We start from the raw sequence: 12644 nt of genomic DNA, 5'->3' as shown, positions 1-12644 counted from the left end.
TACTGATTGGAAGACCTATCATAAATGTATCCCTTGTGACACAACTGTTTAGACAAAACTAGCTATTATGCTACTTTAAAAAAAAATTTAAGAAACAAAACCTTGCACCCCAGTCAGAATGGCCGAGCGGTCTAAGGCGCCAGACTCAAGGTTCATTACCTTCCAGGTTGCTGGGTGTTCTGGTCTCCACATGGAGGCGTGGGTTCAAATCCCACTTCTGACAGTTGTTTGTTTCTGACTGGAAGACCTATCATAAATGTATCCCTTGTGACACAACTGTTTAGACAAAACTAGCTTTTATGTTACTTTAAAAAAAAATTAAGAAACCAAACCTTGCATCCCAGTCAGAATGGCCGAGTGGTCTAAGGCGCCAGACTCAAGGTTCATTACCTTCCAGGTTGCTGGGTGTTCTGGTCTCCACATGGAGGCGTGGGTTCAAATCCCACTTCTGACAGTTGTTTGTTACTGACTGGAAGACCTATCATAAATGTATCCCTTGTGACACAACTGTTTAGACAAAACTAGCTATTATGTTACTTTAAAAAAAAATTAAGAAACAAAACCTTGCATCCCAGTCAGAATGGCCGAGCGGTCTAAGGCGCCAGACTCAAGGTTCATTACCTTCCAGGTTGCTGGGTGTTCTGGTCTCCACATGGAGGCGTGGGTTCAAATCCCACTTCTGACAGTTGTTTGTTACTGATTGGAAGACCTATCATAAATGTATCCCTTGTGACACAACTGTTTAGACAAAACTAGCTATTATGCTACTTTAAAAAAAAATTTAAGAAACAAAACCTTGCACCCCAGTCAGAATGGCCGAGTGGTCTAAGGCGCCAGACTCAAGGTTCATTACCTTCCAAGTTGCTGGGTGTTCTGGTCTCCACATGGAGGCGTGGGTTCAAATCCCACTTCTGACAGTTGTTTGTTTCTGACTGGAAGACCTATCATAAATGTATCCCTTGTGACACAACTGTTTAGACAAAACTAGCTTTTATGTTACTTTAAAAAAAAATTAAGAAACCAAACCTTGCATCCCAGTCAGAATGGCCGAGTGGTCTAAGGCGCCAGACTCAAGGTTCATTACCTTCCAGGTTGCTGGGTGTTCTGGTCTCCACATGGAGGCGTGGGTTCAAATCCCACTTCTGACAGTTGTTTGTTACTGACTGGAAGACCTATCATAAATGTATCCCTTGTGACACAACATTTTAGACAAAACTAGCTATTATGTTACTTTAAAAAATAATTAAGAAACATAACCTTGCATCCCCGTCAGAATGGCCGAGCGGTCTAAGGCGCCAGACTCAAGGTTCATTACCTTCCAGGTTGCTGGGTGTTCTGGTCTCCACATGGAGGCGTGGGTTCAAATCCCACTTCTGACAGTTGCTTGTTACTGACTGGAAGACCAAACATAAATTGATCCCCTGTGACAAAAATGTATACACAAAACTAGCAATTATGCTGACTTTAATAAAATAACGAACAAGACCTTGCAGCGCGTCAGTCAGAATGGCCGAGCGGTCTAAGGCGCCAGACTCAAGGTTCATTACCTTCCAGGTTGCTGGGTGTTCTGGTCTCCACATGGAGGCATGGGTTCAAATCCCACTTCTGACAGTTGTTTGTTACTGACTGGAAGACCTATCATAAATGTATCCCTTGTGACACAACTGTTTAGACAAAACTAGCTATTATGTTACTTTAAAAAAAAATTAAGAAACATAACCTTGCATCCCAGTCAGAATGGCCGAGCGGTCTAAGGCGCCAGACTCAAGGTTCATTACCTTCCAGGTTGCTGGGTGTTCTGGTCTCCACATGGAGACGGGGGTTCAAATCCCACTTCTGACAGTCGCTTGTTTCTGACTGGAAGACCTATCATAAATGTATCCCTTGTGACACAACTGTTTAGACAAAACTAGCTATTATGTTACTTTAAAAAAAAATTAAGAAACATAACCTTGCATCCCAGTCAGAATGGCCGAGCGGTCTAAGGCGCCAGACTCAAGGTTCATTACCTTCCAGGTTGCTGGGTGTTCTGGTCTCCACATGGAGGCGTGGGTTCAAATCCCACTTCTGACAGTTGTTTGTTACTGATTGGAAGACCTATCATAAATGTATCCCTTGTGACACAACTGTTTAGACAAAACTAGCTATTATGCTACTTTAAAAAAAAATTTAAGAAACAAAACCTTGCACACCAGTCAGAATGGCCGAGTGGTCTAAGGCGCCAGACTCAAGGTTCATTACCTTCCAAGTTGCTGGGTGTTCTGGTCTCCACATGGAGGCGTGGGTTCAAATCCCACTTCTGACAGTTGTTTGTTTCTGACTGGAAGACCTATCATAAATGTATCCCTTGTGACACAACTGTTTAGACAAAACTAGCTTTTATGTTACTTTAAAAAAAAATTAAGAAACCAAACCTTGCATCCCAGTCAGAATGGCCGAGTGGTCTAAGGCGCCAGACTCAAGGTTCATTACCTTCCAGGTTGCTGGGTGATCTGGTCTCCACATGGGGGCTAACACAAAACATAAATTGATCCCCTGTGACAAAATCGTATACAAAGTACGAGCCATTATGCTGATTTATTAGATAACCGGACGTGATTCTGCAGCGTGTCTGTCAGAATGGCCGAGTGGTCTAAGGCGCCAAACTCAAGGCTAATTACCTTCCAAGTGGCTGGGTGTTCTGTTCTCAACATGGCGGTGTGGGTTCAAATCCCCCTCCTGACAGTTAATTGTTACTTACTGGAAAATGATTTTCTGATTAGAAACATACGTAAAAATGCAAAACACGTTCTAGAATTGAGTGTAGGGAGTGACAATTTAAATGGCCATAGCTTTCCAGGAAGCGTTCTGCCTTTTCCTAATCAATACTTTGTGTCTCAGAACCGCTGAGTGGTCTAAGTTGCCAGACTCAAGGCTCAGTACCTTCCAGGTAGCTGGGTGTTCTCTGCTTTATTAGATAATGGGACACTAGTTGCTGGGTGTTCTGGTCTCCACATGGAGGCGTGGGTTCAAATCCCACTTCTGACAGTTGTTTGTTTCTGACTGGAAGACCTATCATAAATGTATCCCTTGTGACACAACTGTTTAGACAAAACTAGCTTTTATGTTACTTTAAAAAAAAATTAAGAAACCAAACCTTGCATCCCAGTCAGAATGGCCGAGTGGTCTAAGGCGCCAGACTCAAGGTTCATTACCTTCCAGGTTGCTGGGTGTTCTGGTCTCCACATGGAGGCGTGGGTTCAAATCCCACTTCTGACAGTTGTTTGTTACTGACTGGAAGACCTATCATAAATGTATCCCTTGTGACACAACATTTTAGACAAAACTAGCTATTATGTTACTTTAAAAAATAATTAAGAAACATAACCTTGCATCCCCGTCAGAATGGCCGAGCGGTCTAAGGCGCCAGACTCAAGGTTCATTACCTTCCAGGTTGCTGGGTGTTCTGGTCTCCACATGGAGGCGTGGGTTCAAATCCCACTTCTGACAGTTGCTTGTTACTGACTGGAAGACCTATCATAAATGTATCCCTTGTGACACAACTGTTTAGACAAAACTAGGTATTATGCTACTTTAAAAAAAAATTTAAGAAACAAAACCTTGCACCCCAGTCAGAATGGCCGAGTGGTCTAAGGCGCCAGACTCAAGGTTCATTACCTTCCAAGTTGCTGGGTGTTCTGGTCTCCACATGGAGGCGTGGTTTCAAATCCCACTTCTGACAGTCGCTTGTTTCTGACTGGAAGACCTATCATAAATGTATCCCTTGTGACACAACTGTTTAGACAAAACTAGCTATTATGTTACTTTAAAAAAAAATTAAGAAACAAAACCTTGCATCCCAGTCAGAATGGCCGAGCGGTCTAAGGCGCCAGACTCAAGGTTCATTACCTTCCAGGTTGCTGGGTGTTCTGGTCTCCACATGGAGGCGTGGGTTCAAATCCGACTTCTGACAGTTGTTTGTTACTGATTGGAAGACCTATCATAAATGTATCCCTTGTGACACAACTGTTTAGACAAAACTAGCTATTATGCTACTTTAAAAAAAAATTTAAGAAACAAAACCTTGCACCCCAGTCAGAATGGCCGAGCGGTCTAAGGCGCCAGACTCAAGGTTCATTACCTTCCAGGTTGCTGGGTGTTCTGGTCTCCACATGGAGGCGTGGGTTCAAATCCCACTTCTGACAGTTGTTTGTTTCTGACTGGAAGACCTATCATAAATGTATCCCTTGTGACACAACTGTTTAGACAAAACTAGCTTTTATGTTACTTTAAAAAAAAATTAAGAAACCAAACCTTGCATCCCAGTCAGAATGGCCGAGTGGTCTAAGGCGCCAGACTCAAGGTTCATTACCTTCCAGGTTGCTGGGTGTTCTGGTCTCCACATGGAGGCGTGGGTTCAAATCCCACTTCTGACAGTTGTTTGTTACTGACTGGAAGACCTATCATAAATGTATCCCTTGTGACACAACTGTTTAGACAAAACTAGCTATTATGTTACTTTAAAAAAAAATTAAGAAACAAAACCTTGCATCCCAGTCAGAATGGCCGAGCGGTCTAAGGCGCCAGACTCAAGGTTCATTACCTTCCAGGTTGCTGGGTGTTCTGGTCTCCACATGGAGGCGTGGGTTCAAATCCCACTTCTGACAGTTGTTTGTTACTGATTGGAAGACCTATCATAAATGTATCCCTTGTGACACAACTGTTTAGACAAAACTAGCTATTATGCTACTTTAAAAAAAAATTTAAGAAACAAAACCTTGCACCCCAGTCAGAATGGCCGAGTGGTCTAAGGCGCCAGACTCAAGGTTCATTACCTTCCAAGTTGCTGGGTGTTCTGGTCTCCACATGGAGGCGTGGGTTCAAATCCCACTTCTGACAGTTGTTTGTTTCTGACTGGAAGACCTATCATAAATGTATCCCTTGTGACACAACTGTTTAGACAAAACTAGCTTTTATGTTACTTTAAAAAAAAATTAAGAAACCAAACCTTGCATCCCAGTCAGAATGGCCGAGTGGTCTAAGGCGCCAGACTCAAGGTTCATTACCTTCCAGGTTGCTGGGTGTTCTGGTCTCCACATGGAGGCGTGGGTTCAAATCCCACTTCTGACAGTTGTTTGTTACTGACTGGAAGACCTATCATAAATGTATCCCTTGTGACACAACATTTTAGACAAAACTAGCTATTATGTTACTTTAAAAAATAATTAAGAAACATAACCTTGCATCCCCGTCAGAATGGCCGAGCGGTCTAAGGCGCCAGACTCAAGGTTCATTACCTTCCAGGTTGCTGGGTGTTCTGGTCTCCACATGGAGGCGTGGGTTCAAATCCCACTTCTGACAGTTGCTTGTTACTGACTGGAAGACCAAACATAAATTGATCCCCTGTGACAAAATTGTATACACAAAACTAGCCATTATGCTGATTTATTAAATAACCGGACGTGGTCCTGCAGCGCGTCAGTCAGAATGGCCGAGCGGTCTAAGGCGCCAGACTCAAGGTTCATTACCTTCCAGGTTGCTGGGTGTTCTGGTCTCCACATGGAGGCATGGGTTCAAATCCCACTTCTGACAGTTGTTTGTTACTGACTGGAAGACCTATCATAAATGTATCCCTTGTGACACAACTGTTTAGACAAAACTAGCTATTATGTTACTTTAAAAAAAAATTAAGAAACATAACCTTGCATCCCCGTCAGAATGGCCGAGCGGTCTAAGGCGCCAGACTCAAGGTTCATTACCTTCCAGGTTGCTGGGTGTTCTGGTCTCCACATGGAGGCGTGGGTTCAAATCCCACTTCTGACAGTTGTTTGTTCCTGACTGGAAGACCTATCATAAATGTATCCCTTGTGACACAACTGTTTAGACAAAACTAGCTATTATGCTACTTTAAAAAAAAATTTAAGAAACAAAACCTTGCACCCCAGTCAGAATGGCCGAGTGGTCTAAGGCGCCAGACTCAAGGTTCATTACCTTCCAAGTTGCTGGGTGTTCTGGTCTCCACATGGAGACGGGGGTTCAAATCCCACTTCTGACAGTCGCTTGTTTCTGACTGGAAGACCTATCATAAATGTATCCCTTGTGACACAACTGTTTAGACAAAACTAGCTATTATGTTACTTTAAAAAAAAATTAAGAAACATAACCTTGCATCCCAGTCAGAATGGCCGAGCGGTCTAAGGCGCCAGACTCAAGGTTCATTACCTTCCAGGTTGCTGGGTGTTCTGGTCTCCACATGGAGGCGTGGGTTCAAATCCCACTTCTGACAGTTGTTTGTTACTGATTGGAAGACCTATCATAAATGTATCCCTTGTGACACAACTGTTTAGACAAAACTAGCTATTATGCTACTTTAAAAAAAAATTTAAGAAACAAAACCTTGCACACCAGTCAGAATGGCCGAGTGGTCTAAGGCGCCAGACTCAAGGTTCATTACCTTCCAAGTTGCTGGGTGTTCTGGTCTCCACATGGAGGCGTGGGTTCAAATCCCACTTCTGACAGTTGTTTGTTTCTGACTGGAAGACCTATCATAAATGTATCCCTTGTGACACAACTGTTTAGACAAAACTAGCTTTTATGTTACTTTAAAAAAAAATTAAGAAACCAAACCTTGCATCCCAGTCAGAATGGCCGAGTGGTCTAAGGCGCCAGACTCAAGGTTCATTACCTTCCAGGTTGCTGGGTGATCTGGTCTCCACATGGGGGCTAACACAAAACATAAATTGATCCCCTGTGACAAAATCGTATACAAAGTACGAGCCATTATGCTGATTTATTAGATAACCGGACGTGATTCTGCAGCGTGTCTGTCAGAATGGCCGAGTGGTCTAAGGCGCCAAACTCAAGGCTAATTACCTTCCAAGTGGCTGGGTGTTCTGTTCTCAACATGGCGGTGTGGGTTCAAATCCCCCTCCTGACAGTTAATTGTTACTTACTGGAAAATGATTTTCTGATTAGAAACATACGTAAAAATGCAAAACACGTTCTAGAATTGAGTGTAGGGAGTGACAATTTAAATGGCCATAGCTTTCCAGGAAGCGTTCTGCCTTTTCCTAATCAATACTTTGTGTCTCAGAACCGCTGAGTGGTCTAAGTTGCCAGACTCAAGGCTCAGTACCTTCCAGGTAGCTGGGTGTTCTCTGCTTTATTAGATAATGGGACACTAGTTGCTGGGTGTTCTGGTCTCCTCATGGAGGTGTGGGTTCAAATCCCACTTCTGACAGTTGTTTGTTACTAACTGGAAGACTTAACACAAATGATAAATTGATCCCCTGTGACAAAATTGTTTAGACAAAACTAGCCATTATGCTGATTCATTAGATAACCGTACAGAACCGTACAGAAAATTTAAATAAAATTAAATAAAAGAAATTAAGAAAAAACCTTGCACCCCTGTCAGAATGGCCGAGTGGTCTAAGTAAATAGAATGACATTCTAAGATCTAAGAAAAATAACATCAAAAACATACAGAAAAATTTGTTATTATTTCAGGGTTTTTTATTTGATCGAGTCAACACATTTCACCACACATCAATAACAAATGTCATCGCTGGGGGATTATTTTCCAGCTTTCTGGTCAGACGTATATTCAGCCTGGTCAATGTTTTGAGCAGTATCTCACACTTTGCTTCCAACAGAACACCTTATAGCAGTTATTACAAGTAGAAGACATTGAATCAAAACACCCGGTCACTTCTTGATGTGTTTTCTTTTAACAAATCACTGAGGAATAATTTTGTGTCTACATTTACAGCATTTAGCAGAAACCCTCATCCAGAGTCACTTTCAGATTATTTTAGTTAATACAGCTGAGCAATTGAGGGTTAGGGGCCTTGAGCAGGGACCCAGCAGCTTGGTGGACTTGGGATTCAATCTCAAGATCTATTGATGAGTAATCCAACACCTTAGCCACTGAACTACCACATCCCTAATTGCTAGAATAAAATGTTTAATTACTACAAGAAAACATCTCTTTGTGACAAAAAGGTTTGGTTAATACAAAAATAATTTGTTTTAAGAAGAAAAAAATCCATGAAGATTCAAAGAGAAGATGGCAACTACATGTGGTTGCTGAGGACAACAACCTCCTGATCAATACTCAATTATCAGACTGTATATGACTGTAGAAAGGACATTATTCATAATAACACTCTCCGGTATTTATAACAGTTCATAATCACACCCTCCAGTGTCACCCAAATGAGGATGAGGTTCACTTTTGAGTCTGGTTCCTCTCAAGGTTTCTTCCTCTTCCATCTAAGGGAGTTTTTCCTCACCACAGTCACCTCAGTCACCTCAGACTTGATCATTGGGGATAAGTACAAACACAATTAAATATAAGTCTAATATTAATACTGCACTTTTGTCTAATATTAAACTTTGTATGATAAACTTTTCGTACTATATTTCTTATGTTTTGTAAAGCTGCTTTGAGACAATGTCCATTGTATATATTCGCAAATTAAACTGAATATTTATCAGGACAAACTGAACACCATTTAGGACAGACACGTATATCACGAGTAAGCAACTTAAACTTGATTGATTAAAGCATATATCTTTCGTCCCATAATAGTTCTATAGTATAATGTGGAGCATCTGAAATATGACAGTTCCTTTCACATTAAAACAACGACCATTTTTTTATTTTTGATTGTGACATTCTCTCTCTGGAAGAGCAATAGGGGAAAATATTCTGACTGTTAAAATTCAATTAACACAAAAGTTCAACGTCACTATATCGATGATACAATATGTTTCTTTCTTAAATAAGAAACTTTTATTTTTTTCGTTTGTCAGCACATTTAAAAAAAAACTAGAAACAATAACGTGTTGAAATGAGCACATTTGAGGGCATCAACCTATAATTAATATTGCAGACAGAATTACTTTTAAAACACCTTCCGTTCAATTAGATATAAAAATCCAACAGTGATGTGTTAGCAACAGTTAGTTCCAGTCCATTAATCTGATTGTGTTCCAAGAGTGCTTATATTTACTGAAATCACACTGTGAAGACAGACCCAGATACAGGATAGCTTAAAATGAGTAGGGTTTAATAAATAATAAAACATAAAACAGGAACACAGACGAAAACTATACTGGACAAAGGACGAGGTTACACTGACGGATATTCCTGACGATGATTCCGCGCCTCCATCGGCAATGCGGCACAGTTAAATAGACACAACGATTAATACATAGGGAACAGGTGTGTAGAGATGGGGAGGAGTAAACTAAGGCAGGTCCTGAGTCCTGACAGTATTCCCCCCTCGAGGCGCGGCTCCCGAAGTGCCAATCCCGTCTTAATGATATTCCTGACAAGGTCCAGGAGGGGGGAGTGTGCCACACGGCGAGGCAGATGTGGGAGCACGGCACACGGCGAGGCAGATGGGGGGAGCAAGGACACGGCAAGGCAGGTGGGGCCAGAGAGGGCTGAGCGATGTCCACAGCCGAGCTGAAGGGCCTAGCGACGTCCACAGCCAAGCTGAAGGGCCGAGTGCAACCCCCAACACAACACGGCGAGACCCACGTCTTAACAACCAGAGTTGGAGTGAGGGAGGGCGGGAAAGATTCTGCAACATCCCCCGTGGATGAAGTCAGGCGACGTCCTCCTCAGACGGAACCGGAAATGGGGCGACGTCCCCCACCGGAACAGGTGCTGGGCAATGTCGCAGGGCACTAATAACTTTTTACTGATAAGTTTTATCAGTAGACTTTTAACAGGAATGTAGAAATCATTGTGCGCTAACTAGCCAGCTAGCTGATGAAAAGTGTGTGACCTCTTCAGGGTCTATTTTGGGCAGCTAGCGGAGCAAATGTTGTATTCGTTTCTTGTTTATAGAACTGTTCTTTAAAAGGAAGTTATGCTGGATGTCACAATAAACAGAGCTTTTAAATCACAGCCTTGCTGATATTCAGTATAACAGCATCATTGAGAGCAGAATATTGCTTCATTAATTAACCAGTTTCTTCTATTTTATCTTTGTAATAAGACAAGATGATGCAACTAAAAAACTGAGCTCCTCAAGTAAATAATACATTACAAAACTCCAGGTGTGATGAGAAAGAGAGAGAGAGAGAGAAAGAGAGAGAGAGAGAGAGAGAGAGAGAGAGAGAGAGAGAGAGGACAAAGCCCAAGCTCATCTCTGTGTAAGTGTTATCCTCATTAGAAGCTGTGAGATTCAGGAAGAAAAGAGTGAGAGAAAAAGAGAGAGAGAGTGAAATGTGATAATACAGCAGGGAGAGAAAAAAATGAGAGCTTCTAAAAGAACAGAGTGAAGAGAAAACTGTGTGCATGAAGCAAATCAGGGTCACATCCGAAGAAGTGATTTGCTTCAGCACTCCACTGTGTTGTACAATAAACATACAGGAATTGTATTGTTTTTGAGGCTTAATGGGAAACAATTCGGACAACAGTGCCAAATAATAACTCTTCCAATCTTTGGATATTCCTCCCAGGGTTCTACGGTGTGAAAATACAGCTATTTCTAACTTTAAATAAATATCAAGAAACTAGTTTTTGCCCAGTGCACTCAAGCAACTGTGATGGGTGGCAGGTCAAAATTCCCAATTCTATTAAAAATAAAAAAAACCTCTCATGCACACTCATGCACACACATGCTAGCTACAGCAGATACATCTTACAGCTGGTTTAATAACCACCTAATTAAGAAAGGTAACCTAGCATTCACACTAGCAAGAGAAATCGACAAGAAACTGCTCATTTACGGAGTGGAATTTTTTGCCCGTTTTGTTGGGTCCAGGTCCAGCTTTGAATTTCTTTTCCTCTTGTCACAGTCCTAAGTGGTGATTAATGGCTCATATGACAGACACTCAGGACATTAAGAATTTGCAGTCAATAATAAGTATTTTTTTCTATTCACTAGGAGAAAGATTTTCACACAATTTTTCTACCTTCAAAATTAAAAATGATATCAATTTCATTCCTTCTCTCTGTTTTGCTCCAAGTGCTTGTTCATAAGCATCAAAAAATTTGAAGCCAGTTATGTTCAACCACTAGAATTCTGTGTAAGTTTATTCCCATAGAGGTAAAAATACCTCACACTGAAAACCAACAGCATTGTGAATAAATCAGACTTTTGGTTATAAAACATTTAATTAACTACTAATAAACCGATTGATATGTGAGTCAAATGAGTCAAATGAGTCAAATGATTCCTCTGATAAATCAGTTGGAATTTGTGGACTGCCTTTTTTTTTATTCTTTAGTTCATTCCTATTATGTTATACACTTCTTGAATAAACAGAAAAGTATGTTTTACTCAGCATGAGTAGAACCTATACAATATTACGCAGGTGGTTTTAATGTTACGGCTGCTAAGCATGTATCACAGCTATGTCGGATAGCATTGAATAAATCTTTAAACAGAATTTGAAGCATGGCATCTTGTGGGATATAAACATAATGGGTGATTAAGCTAAAGCAAAAAATCCTCCTCCTCAGCTGCTCAGATGTTTGCTCCTCAGAGCCAAGCTGTTTCAAGAAAATAACAAGGTTATTAGGAAATCTCAAACGTGTACAGTATTAATCAATTGAATCCAGTAATATGGAAGCTGGAAAATAACAGCTGGCCAAGCCACTATTTTGATCAGCTCACCATGTGTTTTGGCAGATGGTCAGAGCAAGCCGAATATTTCAGGACATTTAGTCTAAAAAAAAAATATATTAACAATAATTTAAAAAAATCCAATTAAGGTTTTATATATATATGTATATATATATATATATATATATATATATATATATATATATATATATATATTTTTTTTTTTTTTTTTTAACTCTTTATCAACTTTTTCTTCTCTCCTTCTTGATCTCTATTTATCTCTCTTTTTGTCCCCCTTTCAGTTTGCTGCAGTAGCATCTGAGAGACACTAGATGGTAGGAGTGCATCAGATTTTTGGATTAAATAGTCCTGGAGATTCACTACTGTGCAAGGTCTCAGGTTTTCCCTGCTTGTTAAACCATGTGCTCCAGTCTGCTTGATCTGGATCAAGTGTGCTCCAGCAGAGAGAAGTGTATTCGATCTGAATCACAGCATCATTAAAGAATCGATTCTATGAATGCTTTAACAGTTGCTACTGGGGATGAATATGAATACATGTGGAGTTTAAACATTGGTTAATTTTATTGCTGCTATTCATGTGCTTTGTGTGATCAGGTTTTCAGGACATGTCCTGTCACTGTGCTCATGTTGAGGGTTAATACATGCAGAAATCACGTACACATGACTGATGTCTATTCTACTGTCTAATGTGGAATGTGGTGGTTTAGTGTGTTGGACTACTGATCGGAAGGTCATGGGTTCAAATCCCAGGTCCACCAAGCTGCCACTGCTGGGCCCCTGAGCAAGGCCCTTAACACTCAATTGCTCAGTTGTATAAATTGAAAAAAAGAAAGTAAGTCACTCTGGACAAGGGTGTCTGCTAAATACCAGAAATGTAAATGTATTCAATTCAGCAACATTGTCATTTCTCACACTTCAAGAATTCCCAGCAAGATTTTTTTCTGTTCTGGCACCGAGGTGGTGGAATGAACTTCCTCTATGATGTACGAACATCTGATTCACTGTCTATCTTCAAACTGTGGGTGAAAATCTACTTCTTCCTGAAACACTTGAACT

The 12644-nt window shown here is 40.9% G+C and overlaps 22 non-coding genes across 22 annotated transcripts; all 22 read left to right on the top strand.

Moving 5' to 3' along the window:
* The first annotated feature begins 112 nt into the window (after positions 1 to 112).
* On the top strand, positions 113 to 223 carry trnal-caa (transfer RNA leucine (anticodon CAA)). Its single transcript has 2 exons — positions 113 to 150; positions 178 to 223. It is a non-coding gene; the product is annotated as a tRNA-Leu (tRNA).
* A 120-nt stretch (positions 224 to 343) lies between these two features.
* trnal-caa (transfer RNA leucine (anticodon CAA)) lies at positions 344 to 454 on the top strand. The gene is made up of 2 exons: positions 344 to 381; positions 409 to 454. It is a non-coding gene; the product is annotated as a tRNA-Leu (tRNA).
* A 120-nt stretch (positions 455 to 574) lies between these two features.
* Positions 575 to 685, top strand: trnal-caa (transfer RNA leucine (anticodon CAA)). The gene is made up of 2 exons: positions 575 to 612; positions 640 to 685. It is a non-coding gene; the product is annotated as a tRNA-Leu (tRNA).
* Positions 686 to 806: 121 nt separating this feature from the next.
* trnal-caa (transfer RNA leucine (anticodon CAA)) lies at positions 807 to 917 on the top strand. The gene is made up of 2 exons: positions 807 to 844; positions 872 to 917. It is a non-coding gene; the product is annotated as a tRNA-Leu (tRNA).
* Positions 918 to 1037: 120 nt separating this feature from the next.
* Positions 1038 to 1148, top strand: trnal-caa (transfer RNA leucine (anticodon CAA)). Its single transcript has 2 exons — positions 1038 to 1075; positions 1103 to 1148. It is a non-coding gene; the product is annotated as a tRNA-Leu (tRNA).
* Positions 1149 to 1268: 120 nt separating this feature from the next.
* Positions 1269 to 1379, top strand: trnal-caa (transfer RNA leucine (anticodon CAA)). The gene is made up of 2 exons: positions 1269 to 1306; positions 1334 to 1379. It is a non-coding gene; the product is annotated as a tRNA-Leu (tRNA).
* Positions 1380 to 1500: 121 nt separating this feature from the next.
* Positions 1501 to 1611, top strand: trnal-caa (transfer RNA leucine (anticodon CAA)). The gene is made up of 2 exons: positions 1501 to 1538; positions 1566 to 1611. It is a non-coding gene; the product is annotated as a tRNA-Leu (tRNA).
* A 351-nt stretch (positions 1612 to 1962) lies between these two features.
* On the top strand, positions 1963 to 2073 carry trnal-caa (transfer RNA leucine (anticodon CAA)). Its single transcript has 2 exons — positions 1963 to 2000; positions 2028 to 2073. It is a non-coding gene; the product is annotated as a tRNA-Leu (tRNA).
* Positions 2074 to 2194: 121 nt separating this feature from the next.
* Positions 2195 to 2305, top strand: trnal-caa (transfer RNA leucine (anticodon CAA)). The gene is made up of 2 exons: positions 2195 to 2232; positions 2260 to 2305. It is a non-coding gene; the product is annotated as a tRNA-Leu (tRNA).
* An 842-nt stretch (positions 2306 to 3147) lies between these two features.
* On the top strand, positions 3148 to 3258 carry trnal-caa (transfer RNA leucine (anticodon CAA)). Its single transcript has 2 exons — positions 3148 to 3185; positions 3213 to 3258. It is a non-coding gene; the product is annotated as a tRNA-Leu (tRNA).
* Positions 3259 to 3378: 120 nt separating this feature from the next.
* On the top strand, positions 3379 to 3489 carry trnal-caa (transfer RNA leucine (anticodon CAA)). The gene is made up of 2 exons: positions 3379 to 3416; positions 3444 to 3489. It is a non-coding gene; the product is annotated as a tRNA-Leu (tRNA).
* A 121-nt stretch (positions 3490 to 3610) lies between these two features.
* On the top strand, positions 3611 to 3721 carry trnal-caa (transfer RNA leucine (anticodon CAA)). Its single transcript has 2 exons — positions 3611 to 3648; positions 3676 to 3721. It is a non-coding gene; the product is annotated as a tRNA-Leu (tRNA).
* Positions 3722 to 4073: 352 nt separating this feature from the next.
* On the top strand, positions 4074 to 4184 carry trnal-caa (transfer RNA leucine (anticodon CAA)). The gene is made up of 2 exons: positions 4074 to 4111; positions 4139 to 4184. It is a non-coding gene; the product is annotated as a tRNA-Leu (tRNA).
* Positions 4185 to 4304: 120 nt separating this feature from the next.
* trnal-caa (transfer RNA leucine (anticodon CAA)) lies at positions 4305 to 4415 on the top strand. The gene is made up of 2 exons: positions 4305 to 4342; positions 4370 to 4415. It is a non-coding gene; the product is annotated as a tRNA-Leu (tRNA).
* A 120-nt stretch (positions 4416 to 4535) lies between these two features.
* trnal-caa (transfer RNA leucine (anticodon CAA)) lies at positions 4536 to 4646 on the top strand. The gene is made up of 2 exons: positions 4536 to 4573; positions 4601 to 4646. It is a non-coding gene; the product is annotated as a tRNA-Leu (tRNA).
* Positions 4647 to 4767: 121 nt separating this feature from the next.
* trnal-caa (transfer RNA leucine (anticodon CAA)) lies at positions 4768 to 4878 on the top strand. The gene is made up of 2 exons: positions 4768 to 4805; positions 4833 to 4878. It is a non-coding gene; the product is annotated as a tRNA-Leu (tRNA).
* A 120-nt stretch (positions 4879 to 4998) lies between these two features.
* On the top strand, positions 4999 to 5109 carry trnal-caa (transfer RNA leucine (anticodon CAA)). The gene is made up of 2 exons: positions 4999 to 5036; positions 5064 to 5109. It is a non-coding gene; the product is annotated as a tRNA-Leu (tRNA).
* A 120-nt stretch (positions 5110 to 5229) lies between these two features.
* trnal-caa (transfer RNA leucine (anticodon CAA)) lies at positions 5230 to 5340 on the top strand. Its single transcript has 2 exons — positions 5230 to 5267; positions 5295 to 5340. It is a non-coding gene; the product is annotated as a tRNA-Leu (tRNA).
* A 120-nt stretch (positions 5341 to 5460) lies between these two features.
* trnal-caa (transfer RNA leucine (anticodon CAA)) lies at positions 5461 to 5571 on the top strand. Its single transcript has 2 exons — positions 5461 to 5498; positions 5526 to 5571. It is a non-coding gene; the product is annotated as a tRNA-Leu (tRNA).
* Positions 5572 to 5691: 120 nt separating this feature from the next.
* On the top strand, positions 5692 to 5802 carry trnal-caa (transfer RNA leucine (anticodon CAA)). The gene is made up of 2 exons: positions 5692 to 5729; positions 5757 to 5802. It is a non-coding gene; the product is annotated as a tRNA-Leu (tRNA).
* Positions 5803 to 6154: 352 nt separating this feature from the next.
* Positions 6155 to 6265, top strand: trnal-caa (transfer RNA leucine (anticodon CAA)). Its single transcript has 2 exons — positions 6155 to 6192; positions 6220 to 6265. It is a non-coding gene; the product is annotated as a tRNA-Leu (tRNA).
* A 121-nt stretch (positions 6266 to 6386) lies between these two features.
* On the top strand, positions 6387 to 6497 carry trnal-caa (transfer RNA leucine (anticodon CAA)). Its single transcript has 2 exons — positions 6387 to 6424; positions 6452 to 6497. It is a non-coding gene; the product is annotated as a tRNA-Leu (tRNA).
* Positions 6498 to 12644: the final 6147 nt, after the last annotated feature.

The sequence above is a fragment of the Tachysurus vachellii genome, chromosome 9, assembly GCF_030014155.1.
Source record: "Tachysurus vachellii isolate PV-2020 chromosome 9, HZAU_Pvac_v1, whole genome shotgun sequence".
Classification (NCBI taxonomy): domain Eukaryota; kingdom Metazoa; phylum Chordata; class Actinopteri; order Siluriformes; family Bagridae; genus Tachysurus; species Tachysurus vachellii.
The sequence above is the reverse complement of the archived record's forward strand: the minus strand, read 5'-3'. Positions and strand labels throughout refer to the sequence as shown.